Source organism: Leptonychotes weddellii, chromosome 3 (genome assembly GCF_054177405.1).
Source record: "Leptonychotes weddellii isolate Sample4059 chromosome 3, ASM5417740v2, whole genome shotgun sequence".
Taxonomy (NCBI): Eukaryota; Metazoa; Chordata; class Mammalia; order Carnivora; family Phocidae; genus Leptonychotes; species Leptonychotes weddellii.
In genome coordinates this window covers 131477559-131488780 of record NC_138371.1, presented here as the reverse complement: position 1 = coordinate 131488780, position 11222 = coordinate 131477559, and positions in this window count along the sequence as shown.

The window sequence follows — 11222 nt, the reverse complement described above, 5'->3', positions numbered from 1 at the left end:
GAATTGCATTACATATAGATCAAGTTGGAAATAATGAACATCTCAACAATATTGAAATTTCCTTATGAATATGGGATATCTCTCCATTTATTTAGTTCTTCCATTTCATTCCTTACAGATTTTTAGTTCCTGATATAAATTTTATATATATTTTGTTAGATTTATGCCCAAGTATTTCATTTTCAGAAATGATTTCAGGTAATCTAACATTAATGATATTGTTTTTAACTTCAAATTCCAAATGTTCATTGGTAGTATGCCATTTTTTTAATACAACTACAAACCCAACATTGATACAATTGACCAGTAAATTCAGCCAGCAGAGCAAACAATAGTATTACCTAAGAACTACAGATAGAAGGACAATAAAAAAAATTACAACACATATCTTTTCACAATTAATAAAGAACAGCAATTTTATAAAAAAGAATAAGATACAATTTACAGAAGATGCAGTCATTATAGTTAAAGGTCAAAGCACAGACCAAATAACAGCTTTGACATACATGTACGTAACATCAGTACTACGGAAGAAACTTGAAAAGGAGAAAATCATAACAAAAAAATAAAATACTGAGAGAAATACAGGACAAAACATGAAGAAGAAAAGCAAAAGAGGTATAGAAAGTTAGGCTTCAGCCTCACCCACAATCATCATTTTTGTCAACCCAGGGGATGCAAATGGTTAAATGAGGTAGTAACTGAATGAAAGGTATAGATTCTCAGATTCAAGCCATGCAATTGATTCCCATGTGTATAGCACAATGATCAAAACTACAACGTAACATCATAATAAAACAGCCAAACACCAAAGGAAACAGAAATGAAAGGAAACGGCAAAAACACAAGTAATAAACAAAAATAAAACTAAGATTTCTCATGAGCAATACAAATGCCAGAAGTCAAAATAATTAGGTTTTTGTAATATTTGAGAGGAGGATAGAAATGAAGATTAATTTTAGACTTTATCAATTAGAATGTGTATTAAAATATTTAGGGAAACAAACCTCTGGCATCACCCCATGAAACAGAAAGCTGTAAAGAGATTTTCTTACACCCTAAAAATGAGAAAAAGTTTGATAATCTACAAAATCATCACTAGGGATTTGATTTCAAAAGACAACAAACTCTCATGAAATCTAAGGAAATCCAAGGCAAGACAAAGCATGAGCATTGGATCATATGGGGTAGTGGAAGAATATAGAAGCCTCACTCAAGCAGGTAAGAAGACTCCAGTTAAAGTGTTTAATAAATTTCTAAAGGCTGAAAATGGGCTTACACATGAGTACAGAAGCACTAAGAGCTGCATGCATGAGGTAGGCTTACAGGCTTCAGACTCCATGGACCTCACCAAGTACTCATGAGAAAAAACTGGAAGAAGGGAGGAAGACCAGAGGAAACTTCTGCTGGAGGTGTTGGCCAAGAGAGGAGAGAGATTGCAGATGCATGAAGGATATAAAGCTCTACCTGAGCCCTTTGCCTCTGGGCAACAGGTCTTAAGCCAGTGGGGAAGAACAACAAACTCTGTTACCTTGATGACATAACTGAAGACCTACTGTGTAGGAAACAACAATAAAGGGGCAAAAAAATATCTTTCTACCTTTGAGGATGGGGCAGAAAACTTTCCTGGGCCTAACCTATAAGATAACTCCTACCACTGAGGGAAAGTCATAATCAGAGACTTGGGGTTACAGAGCCCGCCTAAGGCAAAAGCAGATCAAGAGAAAAGAAAACCCCTTTACCAACAACACAGCACTAGTGAGCATAAGAGAATTCGAATTAGCAGTCTATCACTAGAGGATGGGGCAAGAGTATATACAGAGACACTTTCTGGAGTACAGGTTTACAAAGAGGTCCTCAAACTTAGTTTCAGGAGTAGTGATTGAAACTCTCTGGAAAATCAATGTGCACCCTAAGCCCCAGGTAATACTAGAGTAATCTGCAGACAGTGCTCCACTGAAGTACACCACTGCAACATCAAAATCTAAACACAGCTCCACTATGGACTAGATTGATTAACATTCCTACACTAGTGACCTAGCAGACAAAGAGAAGTAATCACTAAATAACATAAATATTACTCCATTCTGTTTCTCTTGTTCTACACAAAATTATCAATAAAAAATTATGATACACAAAAAAGCAAGATTAACAAAACTAAACTCTAAAGTTACCCAGATGTTGGACTTATCAGACAGGGAATTTAAAATAGCTATGATTAAATATAAAAAGGTCTAGTGGATGCACTTTACAAAACACAAAACATGTGGGAAACTTCAGAAAAGAGAAACTACATAAAAGGGCCAAAAGGACTTGCCAAATAAAACAAAACAAAACTTAGTAACAGAGATAAAGAATTATTTCAATAGGTTCATTGGTAGACTTGATGCAGTTGTGGAAAATAAAAAGGTAAACTTAATGATAGAACAGTAACAATGACTCACATTGGAACACAAAAAGTAATAAGAATGAAAAAAAAAAATACAGAGCTTCCAGGAGATGTGTGACAAAGTCAGATGGTCTAACATACATGTAATTGGAATCCCAGGAGGAGAATATAAACAAGGCAGAAGAAACATGGGAAGAAATAACAGCCATGATTTTCCAAGAATAAAAATCCTCAAGATTCATGATTCAATCGTGGTAACTTGTGTGTTTTTAGGAATTATCTGTTTTTTTTTCTAAGTGATCTGATTTGTTAGTATATAATTGTTTATAGTAATCTGTTATCACACTATGCATTTCTGTGATTATCTGGTGTATTGTTTTCTCTTCTGTTTCCCATTTTGGTTTTTGAGTCTTCTCTCTCTCTTCTTTTTTTTTCCTTAATGTAGTTAAAGCATTGCCATTTTTTTTTTTTTAAATGGGTCATTTCTTTCAATGTTATGTTATTGTTTATTCTGGTCTCTATTTTATTTCTGATGATTCTTTGTTATTTTCTTTCTCTAGTAAATTTCAGCTAAGTTTCTTCTTTTTCTAGTTCCTTATGGTGTAATGTTAAGTTGTTCACTTGAACTTTTTTTTAAGATTTTATTTATTTATTTATTTGAGAGTGAAAGCAAGAGAGATCACAGAAGGAGAGGGAGAAGTAGACTCATGCTGAGCAGAGAGCCCAATGTGGGGCTCGATCCCAGGATCCTGGGATCATGACTCCAGCCGAGGGGTCAATGCTTAACCAACTGAGCCATCCAGGAGCCCCTGAACTTCTTTTTTTAATACAAGCATTTATAGCACAAATTTCACTGTAACATCTGCTTTTGCCTCATCCCATAGGTTTTGGAATACTGTTTTCTTTTTTGTTGTTGTTTTGAGAGATTTTGATTTGCTGTTTGATTTCTTATTTGGCCCATTGCTTGGCATGTAGTGTGTTCTTTAATATTTACATATTAAATATTTAACATTTACATTGTAGGTTTTACAGCTTTGTTTTATTGTTGATCTTTAGTTTTGTACCACTGTAGTTGGACAATATACTTGGTATTATTTCAGTCTTCTTACATTTATAGTGTTTGTTATGTTTCTTTTTATGTGATTTAACCAGGGGATTCTTCTGTGTATATTTGAAGAAAATGTGTATTATATTTTTCTTGGATGGAATGTTTTATCTATATCATTTAGAACCATATATTCTGAAATATGCTTCAAGTAAAAAATGTTCTTGTTGAAAAAAAACAACTTTAACTGAAGTTACTCATTTAAAATAAAGCTTACTAGAGGGGAGGTGGGGAGTGGGTGAAATAGGTGAGGGGATTAAGAGTACACTGATCATGATGAGCACTGAATAATGATGTATAGAATTGTTGAATCACTATATTATATACCTGAAACTAATATAACACTGTGTGATAACTATACTGTAATTAAAATTTTAAAAATCTTAATAAAAAATAAAAATAAAATAGAAAAATCCTCAAAATACAATCCAAGAAACTTAGAGACTCCAAGCACAATAAATATCCTCCAAAATCATGAGATACACTATATTAAAACTGCTAAAAATCCAAGACATATTAAATATCTTTATTGTAGTCAATAAAAAAGAAACATTATACACAAGGAAACAAAGATAAGAAATATAGCAGGTTTCTTTTCAAAAAATACAAGAAGTTAGAATACTGGAATGTATAAAATGAAACACACACACACACACACACACAAACACATACTGCTCCCCCATGAGAAAAGATATTTCAAACATGAATGCAAAATAAAAACTGTTCCAGAAAAATGAAAATTGAGAGAATTCATTACCAGCAGACCCATAGTGCAAAAGGGTTAAAAGAAGTTACTTTGTCAGAAGTTATTACAATACCTAACCTATCTCACAAAATATGTAAGATAATCTTATGATATTATTAAGAACTTATATCTGCTTGAAAACAAAGGTCCCTGACAGTTAAAATGAAAGTAAATGTCAAAATTTATTTTATTATTATTTTAAATCTCTAAAAAATAATTGAGAATTTAAAACATCTATTCTGATCCCATTGGACATTCAGAGATTTTAATGTTTAGTCCAGCACAATTTTAAGTAATTATTGATATGTTTCATAGTTTTGTCTTTGTCCCTTTTTATTGTTCTGTTCTTCCTCTTAACTTCATTTGGGTCCATCTTTTTTTTTAAGAATTCTAGTTATTTGGTTGGTTGGTTTGTGTGTATATTTTGAAGTGTTTCTTAATTTGTAGTGGTATTAGTCATTTAGGAACTACTCAGCCATTCAGTAATAAAATCTATCTGGTAAACTTTGTTAAGTTAGCCCTACAAACCCCTTGTTTCCATGTCCTACCAGAATGTGATTAAGCCATTTGAAGACAGAAGAAAAGTTGTGTGTGTGTGTAAGGGATGGGAGGATGGGGATGGAGAGCTGGTATAAATATAAGAACATATTTGTTATCACTGAATTTAAGAAAAAAATATAAAATAAAAATGTTTCCATGTGTTTGTCCTCCATCATAAAGACTATTTAAACTTATGGACAAAGTATACAGTCTCACTTATAAATAAATCAAAACCTTTTCTTCAACATGTGTTTAATCATACTATCACATACTATCACAGCCAAAGTGTCATGGCTTTTTTAGATTGGTAGTAGGAGAGGATTTTCCAAAATACAGTGTTTATTGTGTTTTCAAATAATTTGCATTCCTAATTAATGATCCTTCCTTAAAGGTTATAATGGGTAGAATATAAGGATTTTCTATTCCTAAAGAGTTTGTTTAAAGTGTGGTACAATTTTTTTTTTCACATTGATTCATTTATACAGTTTTGCAAGAAAGAAGATGATGAAGATTGACCTAGAAGCATATTTTTCTCCATCTTTATCAGGGAATATTTTAGCCATTTTCAGTTTGATTCATTTGCTCTGGCTTTGGCATAACTCACCATTAAAGAGATGGAACAGTGTTTTATGTTCTAATGGAGATATAATATTCTCCTTTGTAATATTGCCAGTAAGTACAATATAAATAGGTAACAGAGAGGTCAATTAAATTTTGTCCCTTCTTAAATAATATGAATAGGGATATACTCAAAGTTTAAGAAATTTATGATTTAGAATTCTGTATGTAGGAAAAAAAATATTCTTCTTGTAGTATAATTATATAGCAGTTAGCTTTTGAATGGAGTTAATTTATATCCTGAATTGTTAAGTATGCTATATTGGCTTGTATTTAGCAAATTATATTTAAGACATTGAAAATATTTTGCTAAAGGGAGGGTATTAAAAATACTTAAATATTTCATTCATTTTTGTTGATCTTTTTCCCCTGGCAGCATAAATAATTGATAACTGTGGATTATTCTGTTCCACTTTCCCTAAGGAAAAAAAAAAAAGTATTTCCTTTGAAGTATTTCTGTCTTTTGATTTTTTTCTTCTTTCATTTTATGGTGTCAGTTTCCTCCTTACAATTTATTTGGCCAAATTTAAGGCCTTTTCTCCATGTTCTCACCCAGCATACACCCCTAATTATCTTTCTATTTATACCTGTGATTTTATTGTTCATTTCAATGCATAAAAATGAATTTTTCTTTTCCCTATAATACTATTCTTTGCTCTCAACATCACCAGAATTTATACTAATTTTAGCCCCAGTAGTGCTCCTGTTGGGCTAAAATTCTCAGAATATGTATTCAGGAAAAATAACTATTACACATTGTTCATTTTTCAAACCAAACATAAATAAGACTATATTGAGGTTTAGTAAAAATCTGGTTAACTTTCCTTTTAATTATTTTCCATTTTCTTGCTACTTTGAATTTTATTACCTAAAAGGAGTAGAAAAATGCCAACAGATTAAATGGTTTTACTTTTTTAACCCTATTTGATTTAAGTAATAAAGGAAGTACCCATAAACTACTAAAAATACTTCTTCAAGGGATCATATCCCAGTTTTTTAATGGCAATAGACCTGGAAAGTAGTGTTAAGCTTAATACCTTGTATTTTTGGAGTCTTCATTTAAGTTTCAGAATGTCTTGTGGAATAAAACGTTCTAGATTCAGAAGGCAAAAGTTTACACTGCTGGCTCTGTACTCATCTAGATGGAACTATTTCTATGTGGGCAGTAGCTATTGCTAAAAGAAATATACGTATCTTGGAATTTACACACAGGTATCTAAAGCCAGTATGGAACCCAATACTATCTATAGCTGTACATCACAAGAACAATAACAAAACTCATCAACAATTGTAAATGTGCCTTTTTTCAAAGAGCTTTCACATCATCTCTAAGAGGTAGTTAAATTTTGTCACTCTGACAATCAGAAGTGATCTGAATCTCACCAATTGATATCTGCATTATGTCTACAACATCCCCACCAAGTAATCATACATGTTATGATTGAGGAACTTTGGTGATAAGGAGCTCATTAGTCTTTCAATCAGCCAGTTACATGTTGGCACAGCTTAGTGAGTCTATTAAGCTTTTCTTAATGCAGGATTCTATCTGCTTTAGAATTGCTCAAGGCCATTTGAAATAGTAAAATTTGTGGCAAATTTGGCTCCTATTTTGCAGAATTTGTCACCAACGGATATTTTGAATGCAAAGTAATTATCAGTACAGTGAAATAGAAAGAAAATTTCATATTTTGCTAATATTTTTATAAAGAAATTCTGTCATATTCTATCATATGGCTGAGCTACATCACAATATGAGCTATTATTGATACTTTATATTTATTGTTAGTCACAGTCCATTCTGTAATTTGCAAAATTAACTTCTACTTATAGAGGCATTTAAACATTAAACAGTGCACCTGCCAACCATGTGCATTCCCATGTGAAGAAATGGGTTTAAGAAAATGAAGCAAAAGTATAGAAAAAGGTATTGATAAAAGATGCATCAAAGATATGTGAGTGCTCTACAGCAACTAATTATGTATACCATTATTTGCCTTTTGAAATATATTTTTTACTAAGTTTTTTAGAGTTGTTTTTATTGCATATAAAGTAAGGTAATACTTAATGCCATTGTATTCATAAGACAAAATTGTTGCATGTAGATTTCAGTAAATAATTATTGAATGAAGAATTAATAAATGAATAAACAATGAATTTATATTAGAGTACATCAAGGTAGGATAAAATTATTACTTCATGGTTTGTAACTGATTTGCGACTTCAGTCTACTGCCAGTTAATACCTGCCTATGACAAAATGATTTATAATCCCAAATCAAAAGTGTAGAGACTCTCACATAATAAGATATGTTATTTCTTATTGTTCTGTTTCTGATTAGCTCATCTATTTAGATAGATAATGGAAAAAAATATATGTCTCTGTATTTTAATATTTTGACAAAGCATTAATAGCTGTAGAGAAACTTCACAAAATCTGTAGAAAAGAAAAAAGAGGATACTTTTTAATGTTGCTATATATTTTTTGAGATTTAAAAGGTAAGATTGGTTGATTCAGTGCGAAGTCCCTGCCTCATGACAAGCTTAAGAGTGGAATTAAGACATTTACTGTGATATTCCAACTTCGGCAGTGGACCAATGAAGAGCACACCCCAGTTCTGATGACAGGAATAAAACAGGAACTTTAAAAGGTTATGTCTTGTCATATACTCTGCTCTTTGAATGACCCTTTGAAATTTTACTCAGTTTAAGCTCTTCTGGAACAAACATCCAAAGTTAGGGGCATAGCTTCAGTTAAGCAGTTGTCCATAAAGACTTACGAAAAGACTTGCCTCTATCACAAGTTATACCCATTGAAATAGGGATATCTTAGGCCATAAGAATATTCTGTTTTGAGTTCTACTATTATATACTGAATGCAAAAATTGAGTAGTGAAAAAACTCAGGCATAAATTGGGTGTTTCTATTCCTTCTTTTTCTGCTGCATTCCCACAAACAGATCTGTTCCAAAAAACCACAGTGTTTAAAATAGTGAATTCAAAACATACTTTTTATTCCTTTTGCCTGTTACTCATTATGACATGTATTTTGAATAAGACCATAGAGAGAACAGATAAGATACAATATTACACTACAGCATGGCTAGTATTAAAAAAAAAATCATTACATGACTGGGTAATGTATAATATATCATGATATAATATGTAGCATACTGCTAGCCTAATAGGAGTTTTCACCAATAACTTAAAATAAATTAGCAATGTATTTTAAAACAATGAGTTTATTATTTATGTTTTGATGAAGGTTAGAGTGTGTGAATGCACAATAATTATCAGTACAGATAAAAAGAGAAAATTTCATATTTTGGTAATATTTTTGTAAAGAAACTCTATGTCATGTTCTGTCATTTGTCTGCATATGTCTACAAAACACAAGTCAAGCATCACCCTCTTGGGCCATCAACCGTTTTCAATTTTCTTATGTACAAATGTTTGCTTCAACTAGCAGTTCAATTGTTTAAACATAATTGGTACAATTGCTTTTTCAATTGTTCTACAAGAAAAACTATACACTTTTTCCAAATGAAAATACACCAAAGCAAATAATCATCTGCATCAGTGATTATTCTAATTTATATACCCCAGATCTATTTTTGCTTTGGAAATTTCCACACTTATTATTTGTTTTGTGATAATATTTATCAAAGATAATATCTCCACCTAACATAAATTATTTTATCAGTAAAGGATTATTTCAAAACTATATTATTTCACATTTTAATCATATTATTCCTTGTCTTGTACAAATAATAATGTATAATTTTCTGCTATTTGACAAGCTAACTCATTCAAATCTTAGTTTACCTAAATGCTACTATGTTTCATGTTTAGTAGATTTCAAAAGAATAATAACAAATATACAAATGCATCACATATGGAATTCAAAAGCTGCTTTGTACCCAGTAGTCTCAGCATGTATTGTTTTATTGCTCTAAAATAAAAAACAGAACTTCTAGCTATTTAGCAAGTATAACAAACTATTACTTAGAAGGACAATCAAATTGATAGTGACACACCAGCTCCAACTATTGAACCACCACAAACAAACTCTGGCACTTGCAATCAAGGAGGTTTTGAATGAAGAAAATGAATACTTGTATTACAGAGACATAATGTGTGCCTCAGATAAAAGTAATTGCTAAAGACCTAGAGGGATGATTACGGTTTGTTTTTCAAAACTTAAGATTTTTGTAGGCCAAAAATCTCTCTTCTTCCAAAGTACTAAGCAGACATAACTTAATAAGATGAGTAATTTAAAAGAAACTTTAGAAATGGAATTCATCAGGGATCTATTGTTTTCTGACTCAATCTTGCACTTAAAAACATTTAAAGTTCACAATGTTCTACTTTTCCAGTAATTTACTAGTTTCCTTTAAAAAAAAAATGGTGTTCCATTATTGTTATCCACTTTCAGAGAAAAAGAGATAATTGAACTCAAGGAATATGGGTATGATTAAAATGGTAGAGGCCAGAGGATTTGTATTTTTCATTAAACACTAGAATGGAAAATGGTAGATTGAGTTCAACATGATTATTTTATCATAATATAAACTGTGCAACGTAGATTTCAAGATTTTTTTATGTTGGCCATTTTCCATCTCTTTTGTGGAATATAGAAATAACAGAAATTTCCTTAATAACAACAGTTCCAAGAACCTAAAAAACCATAAAGTTGTTATCTCCTTTCATTGTCATCACTGTGTCCACTTTGTTTTAACAATAATGAATTTGGAAATTAGATATATCCTATCAAATGTCCACGTGTTGTTTTTTTTTTATTTTGATAAATAACCTTAATACAGTGTATATTAAAGGAGTAATCAGATATCAAGATTATATCATTACTTCACGTTAAGAAATTTGTGTAAAGGCTTAGTTTCAAACTATAGTTCTGAGAGAAGCAGGGTAAAAATACTGAGTCACAGGTACCCATGTGACTATAAATCTAGAGAAGAAATCATGCAAAAATGGAGTAATTCAAATTTCAAATAAAAGGCAAGAAAAATATATATATATTTTTTTTAAAGATGTAAAGAACTTAGGTGAGAGAGCTGTGTTTGGGTAAAAGGAGAAAAAAACTATAAAAGAAGCAGTAAGGGAAGTAATGTTCACTGTGGACCTTCCCATCCAGGGTTCTTCACTGATGACTTACAGTTTAACTTTCACAATTGCCATATGGGGAAGAAATTAATATACCCATAATGCAGATGAGGGAATCAGAGTCTTGAAAATGTCTTAACTTTCAGAATGTATAAATGACATCTCTGAGATTTAAATACATACCTTCCTGAGCCTTTTGCTTTTCATTATGCAACATGACTTATAATGTATCTAAAATTCTTCTGCCTTTTAAGAATGAGAGACACTTATTCTAATGAATCCAATTGACTTATTTTGCCCTTCTGCAAAAAGTCTGTATTGGGGAAGGTGGAGGAGGAATGGTGGTAAGTGGGAGCAAGCACGTATTTTGAAATTAGACATTCATAGTTTAATATCCATTCCCCAAAATCTCAATATATTTCAGCTATTATAAATTGTCCCAGTTTTGTTATCATGCATAGTATTTTGGGGGAGAAAATGTGGCCATAAGTCACCATAGTCTTCCTCTATTTTCTCCAGTCTGTCAAATCATACTGATTGGACATTAAGAGTTTTAATCTAATTCAGCAAAAGTAGACGTTTTGTCCTAGCTTTTGCCACTGGGAAGTGTGAGGGAGGGGCTATTAGTATACTTGGAAAATAATTATAACAACAAAGTTTTGTTTTTGTTTTTGTTTGTTTTAATGTTTTTGTTTTTCAATACTCTGAG